The sequence below is a fragment of the Cupressus sempervirens genome, chromosome 1 (genome assembly GCF_028749045.1).
Source record: "Cupressus sempervirens isolate cs-2001-9-10 chromosome 1, ASM2874904v1, whole genome shotgun sequence".
NCBI classification, from domain to species: domain Eukaryota; kingdom Viridiplantae; phylum Streptophyta; class Pinopsida; order Cupressales; family Cupressaceae; genus Cupressus; species Cupressus sempervirens.
Genome location: NC_143118.1, coordinates 319,042,656 through 319,059,529, shown reverse-complemented (window position 1 = coordinate 319,059,529; position 16,874 = coordinate 319,042,656).

The following is a 16,874-nucleotide window of genomic DNA, read 5'->3' as shown; positions in this document are numbered from 1 at the left end:
TGCTGACTTGTTTTTCATAGATAAAACAATTTATATTTATATCCCTTCTTTGAGCAAGACTTTTCAAAATTAAAAAGACACATCTTTTCATATATAAGTCACGACCATTAATAACTTTAATCACAGCTTTTTATGATTTGATTTAACTAATCTTCTTAACTGTATTTGTGCGCACATAAGTATTACCAATATTTTTAAGCTCCACATGCAAGGTAAATATTAATATTATTTATGCCGCTAGTCTACTTAATACTTGCATTGCTGTCAAGTATAAGTTCTTCATTCTTGCCGTCTAAACTTAATCCTTCAAACATGTTTTGTCCATCATGAGGCTGGTTCTTCCTTTGTCTATTCACTGATTGCAAAATTCTTATTGTGGCGCATATAGTATGGATGCGCATGTCTTCACACTTAATGGTTCCTTCCATATGATAGTATCATGGCTTTAGGTCTTTTATAGATATTGCTCTATTTTGCTACTTCTAGATAATTTATTGTGAACTCTTCATTCTCTAAATATGATTAAATGTATAGATTTGATTAAGTCACTTGTCTTCAATGTGGTATAGGAACAGATATATCTGAAGTCATAAAATTGTAATAGATACTCTTCTCTTTTCAATCTGAGCAAACTATGTGTTTCTATCTTTCTATAGTGGCAACAATTTTTCAGAATTGATTATGTGTTATTCTGATATAATAGCATACCCGTATGCGACACTTTTTTGTTCTGCACGTATGCAACCAAACATGCTTTTAATGTTGTCCTCTGCTGCACAGGTCTGACTTCTATATATTCATATTGTGATTGTTATTATAGTTATTTTCTTATTAGATCTCTTCTTTGCCCATGATTAGATGCATATCGCCGTTGAGACTAATTTTTGGTGAAAAATTTAATCATTGTATATCCTTAGTTCTTTGTACAAACTTCTTTGTCGCCATTAGTTATGATAACAATATTGATTCTAATATATTCCTTTATATCGATCTTTGAGATTCATGATAACTTTTTCAAGCCTATTGACATCAATGATAATCTTTCCATCATGGTATTCATTATACCTGCAGAGGGTGTACTTCTTTGCCTAGGGATGGAGAGTCTCAGATATGGGGTATTGTGAAACAGTTGGATGTGCTAGTGAATGAGCTCAATCAAAATCACAAAAGGATGACCCGACTGATTTCAAATCCAAGATTTGAGTAAAGCAGGATATCTTTTTTTCGAAGAGCGAAATGTGATGATATAGTTGCAGCTATAGATGTGCACGACATTTCTTATTAGTCACCACATGAGTTGTGCATAGTTGAGGTGGAATGTGATGAGAATTCATGTCATGTTGAGTCAGATGATGCAGTTGTTGACATGAATTCCCAACAGTGCAGTTGCTGGCATGATTTCCACCCCCAAAATATTGCATTCTCAATTCCCCGTAAGCATAGTCAGATATATCCCCTTCAAAATTTGCATTCTTCGGGTCTTCTTTCATTATTCTTGAACTTCCTCAAAGATTGGTACCCTTCCTCTGTGTGATAGCTCCACTCAGTGAGGAAAAGTCGGCATCGAGGGTCAAGAGCATGTTAGACGAGAATTTTCTTTTCCTGAAACAACATTGTCATTGTGACAATTTTCTTTCCCAGATATTTAATTTTTGGCCATTTTTTGGAGAGTTTCTTCTAGAATTCGTCGAGTGTCGTTGATTTTTGTTTGATGCCTTGAAATCTCCCTTAGTAGTGCCGTGACTTTGACAGGAGTGGGTTCTTGCAAATCTGCCATTCTATCAACTAGGTGGGATCTCCTTCATTTTTGACTATAAACCATAGTAAGATAGGGATCCCACTGCTTTTGGCTGCCGCACCTGAGATGGGACGCACCTAGGACGAGGGGACAACATTCCTGCATCCCCAGCAGTGCCACCAACTTGCCGTCGGGAGGGGGAACACATCCCCCAACCCAGTTGGGGACAGCTGGCCATCCCCATTTTTTGCACATAAAAAATTGCAAATTTCTTATTTTATTTTAAAGGTTTTTGTTTGTTATTTTTTATTGTTTGCTAACACTAGGGTACATGGGGCCCATTTAGAGGTTGAAATCCCATTAAATTTCTATGTTTGCTCATTTCTATTCATTTCATAGTTTTCTAATTTTTTTGAAATAGTAGCCGAAGAAGAGTTTTCATAGTTTTCTAAGTTTGTATTGGTATCTGAGACTTGGATATTTCAAGTTTGAAACATTGAACATTGAACATTGTATGGCATATGATATATGATTTATGATATATCATAATAATATCCCTGACTTTTAAGTTTTGAACTTGAATCTTCAATCTTTGATATTTTAAGTTATTTGATAAAAGTTAGAAGTTAGAAGTTAGATCTCTTTCATAGTTCATTGTTCAATGTTCAATGTTGTAATGTCCCCTTTTTGATAGGCACCAGCTACTTATTTTATTTTAGCCTTTATTTTCCCTGGAGGCTAAAAAGAAAGAAATAAGGGGGAAAAGATATACTAAATTAATTGCTTATAAGGTTACTAAACAATGAAATATTAAAAAGTAATTTTATATTTAATTGATTTAATAGTAAAGTGACTAAGATAATAAAATATCAAAAAGTCACTTAAAAGAATAAAGTGTTGGATTCCTCTAGAAGCTTCTTGGAGTTGCTTGTGAAATCTTTATAAGGAGCCTTTGGGGGGTCATTTTACACATTGTGAGTTGCATATTCATCTATTGTGCTAAGAGCCTTAGTGCTTGCATACTTGCCTGAGGGTTTGAAGACTCTAAGGTGCCAATTTCGATTGTGAGGTATCAACCCTAGTTGGGAGTGGAGGAATTGGTATTCAGCCAATTCATTTGTGATTAACTGGGAGATAATATGCAGTGACTTTTGTTCAGCTTGTGCATCTAATTTTTGACATCAGTTGGCAAGGAGAAAGGTTTTAGTTTTCGCAGCGGATCCGAAAAAGCAAAGTGAATAAGTAGAGCCGAAAAAGCAGTCCAAAAAGTAGATCCAAAAAAGCAGTCCGAAAAAGAAAAGCGAAAAAGTAGAGCCGAAAAAGCAGTCTGAAAAAGCAGATCCGAAAAGTAGTCCGAAAAAGCACATCCGAAAAAAAAGCCAAAAAGCATGTCATCTCAGCTACTTATTCCAGGTTCTTTTGGTATTTACATTTGGCAATTGTAGATGGATACATTTGACAAGTAATATATGTCTTTTTGTTACCAAAGCATTCACTCATTGTAAACATTGAAGTATTGAAGGGAAATCAACTTAATTCAGTTGTTCAATTTGTATGCCAAATGTTAGTAAAAATGTCTCATTGCATAGTCATTCATAGGATGCATGCCAAGTGTTTGTGAAAATACCTCTTGGCTGTAGGTGTGCATTTTACATCAAAATTTCATATACTTGCATTTGGAAAATAATAAAAAGAAGTTGCATATCACTTTGATTTCCAATTATTTATTTTGCAATCATTTGTATTCATCAATATCATTGGCATTCAAAAATCATAGCAAAACAACAAACATCAGCAAACTGAGGCTACAAGGGAAGTGTTTGACAAAATTCCTAAGGTAGAAAAATAGGGATAAAACTTCAAAAATTGTCAAGGCACTTTACAATGGTATCAGAGCTAAAGTTCCTACCATCCTGTACAGGTTATGAGTGAAGAGTTTCCAAATGTTCCATTCATAAATCCTTTGGATAAATTCTATAACAGGGCAAGAAAGGGATTAAGTCCTTTAGAACTCATGGAAGAAAGCAGTACCCAACAAATGCTTAATGCTTTTGCAAGAGGGCAACAGGAGTTGAGAGATGAAATGGCAAGAGGAAGAGAAGAACTGTCACTTATCCTTGGACAGCTAGTAGATAACAGAAACAATGGAAATGATAGGAACCATAATAGGACTAATGGGCATAATGGACACAATGGGGGTTAAGAAAACAATCAAGAATAGGTACCCGATACCCAGTATCGATGAGTTATTTGATGAGTTACATGGGTAGTATGTTTTACAAACATTGATCTTCGATCGGGTTACCATCAGATTAGAGTGAGGGAACAAGATGTGCACAAGACTGCTTTCCGATGCCACTATGGGCACTATGAGTTCTTGGTGATGCCATTTGGATTAACTAACGCACCTGCCACATTCCAGTCTTGTATGAATCATATCTTCAACAAATAGTTGCGTAAGTTCCTCTTGGTATTCTTTGATGATTTGCTCATATACAGTAAAACTTGGGAAGAAAACTTGCAGTAGCTTGATGAGATCCTTACCATCATGGAGGAGGAGTCCTTGTACGCTAAGGCTTCTAAATGTGAGTTCGGCCTTAGAGAGATTCTTTATTTGGGACACGTGATCAGTGTAGAGGGTGTCCAAGTGCACCAAGAATACAGAGCTACGGGGCTTCTTCGGACTGTGCAGTTACTATAAGCATTTTGTTAAGGGGTTCTCACAGTTGGAGGCACCTTTGACAGATTTGACCAAGAAGGGTGCATTTTGTTGGACAACAGAGGCGTAGCGAGCTTTTGATAAGCTCAAGGAGGTGATGAGCAGTTGTCTAGTGTTGGCACTTCCTGATTTCACGCAACCTTTCATTCTAGAGTGTGATGCTTCAAGGGAAGGTATTGGTGCAATATTGATGCAGAATCGACACCCTATCGCCTTTGAGAGCCATAAGTTGAAGGGAGCTGAGAGACTATACTCCATCTATGATAAGGAGATGCTCGTCATTATGCATGCCTTGGCGAAGTTCAGATAGTATCTAATTGGGGGAAAATTCGTGGGGAGGACAGATCATAATAGTCTCAAATACTTCTTAGAGCAGAAGGAATTGAATGAGAGACAACAGAAGTGGGTTAGCAGGATACAGGCATTTGATTTCAACATAGAGTATGTTAAGGGGAAGAAGAACATTGTTGCAGATGCCCTCTCCAGGAGGCCTTTAGCTTGCTCACTCTCTGAGATTTTGGTAGATTGGAAATCCATCTTACTGGTGGAGTACTCCAAGAATACATTTGCTTGTGAGTTGATGGATGGATTGATTTTGGATGACAGCTACAGGATAGTTGATGATGTGATTTACTACAAGGATAGGATCTATCTGGTATCGGAATCAAAATTGAAGGAGAAAATACTACAATCTTGCCATGATACACCCCTTGTAGGCCATCAGGGCTACTTCAAAACTTATAGACAGATGAGAGAGAGGTTTTCATGGAAAGGCCTCAAGGATGATGTTTTGAAGCATGTGAAGGAGTGCGTGACTTGCCAGCCGAATAAGTCCAAGCATACACATCCGGCTGGGTTACTTCAGCCTTTGCCCATTCCTGAGCGGAAGTGGGAGAGTATTTCGATGGACTTCATCACAGGCCTACCCAAAGTATAGGGGAGAGACAACATCTTTGTTTTGGTAGACCGGCTCACAAAATACTCACATTTCTTTGCTATTCTGACAGAGTACAGGGCTTCATAGGTGGCTGAGCTATTTTTCAAGAAGATCTTTAGATTGGATGGGCTACCTAAGAACATAGTCAGCGACAAGGAAAGCAGGTTTATGAGTGCTTTTTGGCAAGAGCTGTTTAGACTGACAGGTACTATGTTGACACCCAGTACCAGTTATCACCTTCAAACTGATGGGCAAAAAGAAATTGTTAATAAGTGGTTTGAGGGGTACTTGCGTAATTATGTGGCAGGACAACAACAGGCTTGGATCAGGTGGTTGCATTTAGGAGAGTATTGTGACAATACCACACACCATATGTCCATTGGAATGAGTCCTTTCAGAGCCTTTTATGGGTATGATACACCTTCATTCGTGGAGATGGCTTTTGGTGAGAGTAGGGCACCTAAAGAAAAAGATTGGATTCAGGAAAGCCAAGATATATTGAAGGCACTCAAGGATAATTTGGTAATGGCACAGAATCAGCAAAAGACTTATGCAGATAAACACAGGGTTGAGCGCAACTTTGAGATTGGTGATATGGTATATCTACGATTACAGCCCTATAGACAGTCCTCTCTTAAAAAGAGTGGAGCAGAGAAATTAAGACCTAGGTTCTACGATCCATACAGGGTTAACAGGAGGATTGGGGAGGTAGCATATGAGTTAGAGCTGCCTGCGAGCAGCAAGATTCATAATGTATTTCATGTTTCATCTCTCAAGAAGGCATTAGGTCAGCAGGTTATCTCTTCCACGGATCTTCCACCACTTGATGAGGAGGGACATTTTGGTCTTGGTGCTTGAAGAGATCATTGATGTTAGAGAGAGGAAATTGCGGAACAGAGTGATTAAGGATTCCTTGGTGAGATGGAAGGATCTGCCTGCAGAGGACGCCACATGGGAGAATGAGCAAATTTTACATCACCTGAGTTTGCAATTTCTTGAGGACAAACAATTTCAGGAAGGGAGGACTGTAATGTCCCCTTTTTGGCAGGCACCAGCTACTTATTTTATTTTAGCCTTTATTTTCCTCGGAGGCTAAAAAGAAAGAAATAAGGGGGAAGAGATATATTAAATTAATTACTTATAAGGTTACTAAACAATGAAATATTAAAAAGTAACTTTATATTTAATTGATTTAATATTAAAGTGACTAACATAATAAAATATCAAAAAGTCACTTAAAAGAATAAAGTGTTGGATTCCTCTAGAAGCTTCTTGGAGTTGCTTGTGGAATCTTTATAAGGAACCTTTGGGGGGTCATTTTACACATCTTGAGTTGCATATTCATCTATTGTGTTAAGAGCCTTAGTGCTTGCATACTTGCCTGATGGTTTGAAGACTCTAAAGTGCCAATTTCGGTTGGGAGATATCAACCCTAGTTGGGAGTGGAGGAATTGGTATTTAGCCAATTCATTTGTGATTAATTGGGAGATAATATTCAGTGATTTTTGTTCAGCTTGTGCATCTAATTTTTGACATCAGTTGGCAAGGAAAAAAGTTTTAGTTTTCGCAGTGGATTCGAAAAAGAAAAGCAAAAAAGTAGAGCCGAAAAAGCAGTCCGAAAAAGCAGACCGAAAAAGCAGATCCGAAAAAGCAGTCCGAAAAAGAAAAGCGAAAAAGCAGAGCCGAAAAAGCAGTCTGAAAAAGCAGATTCGAAAAAGCAGTCCGAAAAAGAAAATTTGAAAGAAGCAAAGCCAAAAAGCATGTCATCTCAGCTACTTAGTCCATGTTCTTTTGGTATTTACATTTGGAAATTGTAGATGGATACATTTGACAAGTAATATATGTCTTTTTGGTACAAAAGCATTCACTCATTGTAAACATTGAAGTATTGAAGGGAAATCAACTTAATTCAGCTGTTCAGTTTGTATGCCGAATGTTTGTAAAAACGTCTCATTGCATAGTCATTCATAGGATGCATGCCAAGTGTTTGTGAAAATACCTCTTGGCTGTAGGTGTGCATTTTACATCAAAATTTCATGTACTTGCATTTGGAAAATAATAAAAAGAAGTTGCATATCACTTTGATTTCCAATTAGTTATTTTGCAATCATTTGTATTCATCAATATCATTGGCATTCAAAAATCATAGCAAAACAACAAACATCAGCAAACTGAGGCTACAAGGTAAGTGTTTGACAAAATTCCTAAGGCAAAGAAACAGGGATAAAACTTCAAAAATTGTCAAGGCACTTTACAAATGCAATGTAAAACAAAACTAGCAATAGCAGATTTGATGAACTTATACTTGATATTCATGTCTTATATTGTTATACATCTTTTCATTATTAGCATTTTAAGTATCATATCTATATACTATATACCGCTAGTCCCCTCCTTTTGTCCCTCGTTGTTGTCCCCCCTCGTCCCCAAATTGAGACCCCTTTGTTCGCTCATCGTGGAAACTTGTCCCCCTGTCCCCTGTCCCTGCGTCCCCAGGCCGGTGTAACTATGCTATAAACAATCATTCACTGTCCCCAGGCTGGCACAATCACTCGCTCTGTTACTATTGTAATGTTCCAATCAATTATAGTGTACCTTGGAGGCCTATTGGTACGCCTTGAGTATTTGAGGGAGGTGACATGGTACCTGGAATGACAATACAAGTTAGGTAGGTACTGTATGGTGCAAGTGAAGGGAGTTAAAGGTTCCTACGAACTTTAGGTTATGACCGTACATACTTGTCTGAATTGCTGTACGAAATCGATGGAATGGGAGTTTCTGAACATCATATGGTATGTGGAGGGAAAGTTATGCTGTATAGATGTACAAGGTATGATTTCCATATAGAATGGAGACTATACGCTGTGGGGGGGAAGATGTACGGTGACTGTAAAATGTTGTATGATGACCATCAAGGTTGTACAGTGATGTATGTTCAGCCCACGTTGTCTGTACAGTGGCATAGGTGTTGTCTATGCATATAGAAGACACTAAATCAAATAAACATTTAGATTGTCAATGTGTGAAAAGCCACCATAGTACAAAGAAGTTGGGAGTGAATAAAAAATTGCATAGAGATAAATATAATTGCAAGCAAGGATAGTGCTCTAACGTGCCAAATACGAGCCAAGTAGTACACGAACAAAATAAGGTGAGGGATGAATCCCATCGAAACCGCAAGAGCCAAATAAGGACGATCTTTCACTTCAAAAATGACAAAAAATATTGAACTCCAATAGGAATTCACAGTACAATAAAAATAATCAAAATTGCAAACCAAATCAACTCAATCTCACATAGATAAATAGCCCATCAAGGGACAAACTTAGTGCCAATAGAAGACACCAGGAACTCCTAAGGAATTAACAAAATAAAAATGGGTCCGAGATATGGTAAATCAATCAGCCCATAAACAAAGTTTTAATTTATTATTCATTTTATGATGGGCCCATAACAATGTAGAATAAACTTTTTGCTTGACTTGATTGTGGATGGCGAGTAAAAACATTCTAGTCTATTGCATAGTAGAAATAGAAAAGAACGAAAGATATATCACACTGATACATTTCGTGATTAATTTTTTATTGGTTTATTTGCCTTATTGGAAAATTGTTACATTATATATTGGTGCCAATGCTGAAATAGGTAGAAGATTTAAGAAATAAACTTGGGTAGGGTTTCTTTGGAATAAGTGGCTTTATGATTGATTGGTATTGCTGTTAAATGGCCTAATTTGGGCAAGTAAAAAGAAAGTGCTTTAAAATGTCTTAACCCAATAAAATCAAGGGCACATATATTTAGAATTCATCACCGAACCAAGTATTCAAGGGGTTTGGTGTGCCAAAATCTCTCAAATTTGCACAATATTACTAATTTGCATTCACAACCATAAAAAATCAACCTGTCACATAACTGTTGTCTTGCATTTTGTCACCACAAAATGTAAGTAATAGTACAAAACTTTTCAACTCAGTTTGACATTTCTTTGAGTTTAGTTCATTATTTAATTGGTTAGTATTGATCAATCAATCAACCCAAATTGATATAATGATTCCTCTTATTGAAGGCTTTCTTCAAGTCTTTTCAATTTTTCTATTTGTTAAGCCTATGCTTGATTTTTGAAGCCTTCAATGTCCCTTTTTCTCATTTTTTAGTGTGTGTTTGTTGGCTTTTGGTAATTTGGTTTTGCTCAAGTTATTGCTTTTAGTTTTCCCTTCGATTCAGTTTATCTTAGGACTTAATTAGAGTGAGCGATCAAAAGATATGACCATTTTAGTACCCAAAAAGTGGGCTTTCTAGGTGCAACTGCACGAATTAAAATATCATGTTATATTTTGAAGTTGACATTCACTTTTTGATAAATATAACATAAATTCACTTTATGTTATGTTTTTGATTTACTTTATCATTTTAATTTTTCACTTAAAGTAACTATAGAGCACTTTATGTTGTATTTTATTTAATGGAGGTCATCCACAAACAAGTTTTAGGTACTCGATTTAGGCCCACGCATGCCTGAAACCTCTTCGAGTAAGAGCCAAGGACTAAGGAGCATCCACACTATCAAATTCTCCCGGGGCACGATCTTGGCCTCATCCCTTATGATGTCTTCAAGCTTTGCACTCAGCAAGACTTGATCCTTGGTGGGCTCTTTGTGAGACATTCAACTTCACCAGTAGACCAATAGCCCATTGTTGAGTTGCTTTTCAATTTTTCACTTAAGTGACTATATTTATTATTAACAATATAGTTTGATTTAATTTTTGAATTTTAATCAAACATCTTAGTAAATATTACTTGTTGAATGATATTTGCGCATTATATATTTACCTATATAGTATAAATTTTATTTATGACTCATTTTCGTAATATTTCTTCAAAAATTGAATTGATATGTGCTTAATTTATCACTTAAATTGTGAATAGCATGTCTACAAGCACATTTACTTGAAAATATGTGATTGCCTCTACAAATCACAATTTTGAACAAAAAGGCAATTTGAAAACACATAAAACATGTAAATGCATTTGTTTTAAAGTATGCAATAACTCTCCAAGAGTGAGACATGCATATTCAAGTGTTTTCAAAACATGCAGTGGCCTCCAAAAGGTGCGATTTTGCACTAAGGGTCAATTGTGAGCATTTTATGAAATATGTAATTCACCCAAAAAAGTGCGATTTGCACTTGGTCCTCTATTGCATGTTTTCAAAACATGCATATGCCCCGAAAAAGTGCGATTTCATCAAAAATTAAATTGACATGTACTTGATTCATCACTTAAACTATGCATAGCATGTCTACAAGCACATTTACATGAAAATATGTAATTGCCTGTACAAACCACAGTTTTGAACAAAAAGGCAATTTGAAAACACATAAAACATGTAAATACATGTGTTTTAAAATATGCAATAACTCTCCAAGAGTGAGACATGCATATTTAAGTGTTTTCAAAACATGCCATGACCTCCATAAGGTGCAATTATGCACTAAGGGTCATTTGTGAGCATATTATGAAATATATAATGCACCCAAAAAAGTGCAATTTTGCACTTGGTTCTCTATTACATGTTTTCAAAACATGCATATGCCCTGAAAAAGTGTGATTTTGCATTTGGACTCTAAAGCATGTTTCAAAACATGCATTTGTACTCAAAAGGTGTGATTTGAATAAGGAGAACTCTATTACATATTTTTAAAACATGCAATCTCCTCCCAAAGGTGTGATTTGCATTGAAATACATGCATATGCCCTCATAAAACACGGAATTGAAGATTCAAGGGCAAAAAATTTGATGTTTTCTTTCCCCAAGAACACGTTTTTCATCTAAAATGCTTAGATCTGCCCATATAATGGCTTGAAATCCATCACAAGGGGGGCGATTTTGAGTTTTAATGCATATATATGCATTTGGGGGTCATGATTTTGCATATCTAAGACAAAAATGACTCATATTTTGCATTTTTAACCCACGTTTTTGTTAGAAACGCCTAGAAAATTGGGTTATTCATTCACTTTTTTGCATTTTGGAGCCACATTTTTGCATTTGGATCCATTCATTAGCATTTGGGAAGTCATTTTTGCATTCACAAGTCAAAAACGATCAATTTATATGCATTTATGAACCACATTTTTGCAAAAAAAGCCAAAGTTCCTGCATGAAGAGGGCATGTTTTTGTTAAAAACACTCAGAAAATGACATTTCCAGCCCATACGTTTGGATCAATAAGGGTTGTTTTTGAAATTTAATGCATGCTATTTTCTTTGGAGGCTATGTTTTTGGCATTCTCATGTCAAATTTGACTCTTAATTTCTCATTAATATTTGTTGAATGCAAGTATGGAAGAAGTCAAATTATTGTTTGAGAATCTAGATTGGAGGAGAATTGGTCTTCAAAGTTTATGATTCTTTCTATTTTGGCTCTTTGATCTCCAAGTAAGTGGACATTTTGAAACTTGCTCATCAATTCATGCTTATCTTGCTATTTCCATGCATATTTTAGCTTGATGTTGCACACTTGTTGATATAGATGCCATGAAAAGTGCATTTTTTCTTTAAAAATGATGAAACTTCTCATTTTCATACTTTTGGTTTTTTCCCAAATTCCAAATTCGAATTTGCATTTTGAAGTAACTTGCTTGTTGACATGTTTGAGTCTAATACCAAAGGCACGTGTTTCTTTTGTGCTTTTTTTCGTTGTTTGTTTGCTTGCTTTCTTGTTTTTCTTCTTTTGGAAGAAGTTGCAAGTCCTTTCCCAAGAACTTGAATACGTTTCACTTCACTCCACTTTCTACCTCCTCATACAAGTGCATTGTTTCATTCCATATTCGCCATTACATGCCAAGGCACATTGCATCCATTCCTTTCATATGCAATTACACTTCAAGATCAATTACATGTAATTTCACTTTCCGTGTCATGACATACGACATCTTATTCTCCACATGCTATTACGTGTAATCTTACCCTCCATCCATATTTACATGCAATCTCATCCTTCGTTCCCATTTACACGCATTTCCATCTTCTGAATGTAAATGCATCTTTGTTTTACATGTAATCCACTTTATGTGTAATGACATCTAGAGAAACCGTTTTTGACTAAAGGTCACACTTTGAAAGTCAAAAGTTATCATTTGCACGCATTCATATGCATTCCAACTTGCATTCTTAGCCATACCCACGAAAGACCATCATTGTCCACATGCAATCCATCTTTCCAAATCCGACTTTGGCCCTTTCCATCCAAATACATATGCTTTCCGGTTCATTTCCAACCATCATATGTTTTCCATAAGTGTCTAATCCATACTTTGAATACCCACCCCTCATAGTTTCTTCATTGTAACTCAAATCCAAAGTTCTCAAGGATTCGATCTCATTGGAAGATATTATCATCTTCATGTTGCAGCACACTCTTCAAGATATACCAAAACTTCTTTAAAAAATAGAGATATTTCATCAATAAGACATGTTTTGATTCTCAAGAAGCAGTAATTCATTTGATCTTAATTTTCCCAATGGTTTTCAGATAACCTGAGTTCATGTGGGAATGTGCCAAATACTTTGTTTCAAAAAAAGAAAAAAGAAAAAAAGAAGTTTCAGATGCTTGTTTGAAAGTTGGTCCAAGTTTACCTCCGGACATCATTGAGAAGGTCTTCAAAGTGCCGGAAAATCCAGAATGCGCAAGTTTGACAAGAGAATTCACAATAGGTTGGGAATGTGCCAAATACTTTGTTTCAAAAAAGAAAAGAAAAAAAGAAGTTGCAGATGCTTGTTCGAAAGTTGTTCCAAGTTTACCTCAAGACATCATTGAGAAGGTCTTCAAAGTGCCAAAAAATCCAGAATGTGCAAGTTTGACAAGAGAATTCATAACTTGGAACGAGAAAAAGCTTTTGATCATGTTGAGTTTTCAAATCACAACTGGAAACTCATCATGGTGAATGCACTGGTGTAGAATATAGGAATCCTCGATCTCGTGATCATCATCAAGTACAAGGCTTTTGCTAACAATCCACAGAATTGATTCATTAGAATCAATAGCCTCAACTCTTTCATCTTCTTCTTTCATGTTTGTAGTTGGAGAGGACGTATTGCAGGAAATTGTGTAATAAAATATGATACGATTTACATGTGTAATGACATGTAATCCAATAATTTCTCTTGTTTGTTAGACCGGGTCAAAGTTGGTTGAGTTGCTCCCACTTTTTCCTCCTTTTTATCAACTCCTTTGCCTTTGTAAAGGAGTGCCCCCTCATTGTAAAAATCATCTTTTGTTGTATGCAAGAAAGCTTTGCCAGACTTGTGCAAGCATAACTTTGATTGTATAGTATGAATTTGAGAGAAAAGTGCCTAAAAGAAGTAATTGGATTCAAAGCTTTGGCTAGAAGCAATTGTGATAGAGCAAATTAGAAGCTTTGACTGTAATTTGTGCCTATTGTCTTTGATTCATGTTATTATTGTGTGTTCAATAATAGAGCATAGTAATTTAAGAAGCAACCAGAGCTGAAGCTTTGACTTGAAGCGGTTGTGGCAATACATAGGCTAGGAGTTTTGGTTGTAGCTTGTATTACCATCTCAAATTCATGAAAAATAGTTAGAATTCTCTACTTTTGGAAGTCTTTGTGCCCTAATGGTAGAGGTTATTCTTATAGAATAGGTTAGAACATGACTTAGAGCCAAATTGGTATCCTATCATCTTGCCTTTGAGCCTGATGGAACCTTAATTTTTTGCAAAATTTAGGACCCAATTGGTAATCATAAAGAGTGGAATTAACAAAGCATTTACATTGACCAAGTTTTGCAGCAAACATATCATTCTCAAGTCAAAGTCTGTCAAAGTGATACTGATACTGCAATCAAGATACAACAGCGCATAATATTGAATTGACTTATAAATGTTTGAAGTCTCAAGTCATAGTGATATGTACAAACAAAATATGGTATATTGGTCGAAAAACCATTTATTCAAAGGAGTACAATCTCAAAGTAAGACCAAGTTGGAAATGGTAAATAAGAAATCTCAGATTTCAGCCAATGATGGAAATTAAAGGCTTCAGCGATCAGCACCACAACAGCACTTGAATGGAGCAAAGCTACAATAGTAGATTAAATGAAATATGTTTATCAGAGGATAGAACAAAATCATGGGTTTCAGAACTATGTCAATCAAGAGTCACAATAAGCATAAGGAAATCGCTGAATTGGCTGAGTCTCACCCTAGTGTTCCCACACTGAATACACAATGGATATGATAACAATAATCTTGAAGAGAATATTTTACATTAACGGAGAAAGTGATGAATTGGACTAATTCTGAAAAGTGTCATTACCTATTTTTAGAGCCTTGGTACAGAATCATTGAGTTTTGTATTGGCCTCCAACAGTGACATTTACGAGATATGGTGTTTGGAGTTAGACATAAGCCCAGGTCCAATAGCAGAAGTTCCGCAGTGAATTAGAGTAATTCTATTGCGCTTGATACTATATACCAAAATTCATTTGAGGAAGACATCCACAATATATACAATTGGCAATTTATATGTGGACTGCGTGCGCAGAGAACTTGCAATGGATTGGAGCAGTTGATGTGGTATTTAAAGGAATGTGAAATGGACATTCTTGGAGCTGTCACTGATGAAGACATCAATCTGTGCTACGAACAACCACTGTAGAAATCATCAGGTCATTCCAGATCACTATGAGCACATCCACGCGGGAATATGATAAATTTGTTAGGCTGAAGACAACGAACTTGCATAGTGAGGCGGGAATTTATATCGCATGAGACATGTTAGGATTATTTGCAATAATGGAGGCTGAACGGTTGTCCCTCCACGCTGGCATGCGAATTCATATGGAGATGAGATTATACTTTGGCGACAATAATTTAAGAAGCCGTATTTAACATGCAAGCCTCTGAGAAGCCAATTATCGTTGATAATTTAGAAGTTAAAACCTTCAATGGTTTTATTATTAATAATCAACTATAAAGTGGCGCTAGAATATAAATTAAAGAATAGAGATGTCCGATAGGTGAATATAATAATTTGTAAGGGAATGTGATTAATAATGGTAGCCTATAAAACTAGGGAGAGGTGTATTTTATTTTTGAAGAGAGATAGCTTTTTGTTTAAAAGGTCACATTCTTTTACTATTAGAGATATAAAATGTGTATCATTTGAACAATAAAAGGGAGATGGTAACAATTCAACATCCAAACATTCATTCAGATATTCAGAAGAAGAGACAAAATATTTATTATTTTGTATGGAGAGATAAGGGCAATATTATGATTTTGAATAAAGTCCATTATTTTATTTTAATAATAAAATAAAAATGTTCTTTGTTTGTTGTTAATGGTGTGGAGATTTAAAACTGCAGGCGAATTGTCCTTCATAAATATATTTTAAAATTCTACATATGATTTTGTTATCAGATAAGTGGACATGGTCGATTAAGCATTTTAAATTTGATCATCACAGGTGTTGTGAAATATTTAATTGTTTCCACAGCTGTGTCCAGTTTGTCTCAATGGAGTTAAATTTCAATCTGGACTAATTTAAGATTGCATCATAATTGGTTTGTCGCATCTAGATTATCAAAATTATTGGTAGTACAAATGCATTGAACATTATGAAGTTGTATGTAAAAATTCTCCGAAGTTGACTCTATCGCCCGGATAAGCGAAGGCACTGGTCTTTTTATTGAAGTCAGAAAATTCTATATATTCCTCCTGCAAACATCAAATTTATTATTATTCAATTATTCAAAACATTTAATCATTATCCAACATTTCAGTTTCATTTTGATCGAGTTCAAGGACCTTGCCAGCCGAGGAACTCGCAAAGTTTAAATTCGCTATAGAAAACCCTTGAATTGTGTAGTCAGTGTTCAAGGTGAAGGTTTACCCGCCTGGGTGTAGCGGAGCCTGAAGTGCAGGGGAATCTAAGCGATTTCCATTCGTTGGCCAGAACTAATTGAGAAGTCCTATCGGAGAAGTGGCGGGCTCTTGGATTTCTAATCTGCGGTTTTGGGAACCAACAGAACTAGTGTTGGTTTATCGGTATCACCGTTTACAACTTTAAATAGAAGTGTAGTTTGAGGTTTCATCTTGCCTATTCCTTGCTCTGCTAGTAAGTGGATTCTTTCCTGAAGGCTAAGAGGAAAGAATATTGGTAAGAACCCTTACAAAATCTCTCAACTTCTTGCTTACCTTGAGTTGATCCAAGGAATGGTGAGAAGGGGGAGCCTTCCCTTTAATGTAGGAGAGACTTGGTCTCATATGCTGTGGCTGGTCTACCTATTTTGTGACTGGATTTTCCTAGAACTGTCAGTTGCAAAATATCCACCTAGAAGCAATAATTTGTTGCAATGGTAAGCCACAGTAGTCCATTTTCATAATATCCAACTCTATCTGCATATCAATCCAAATGTCTTCTATATGATGGACATGAGTAAATGCTCTCTTAATTCCT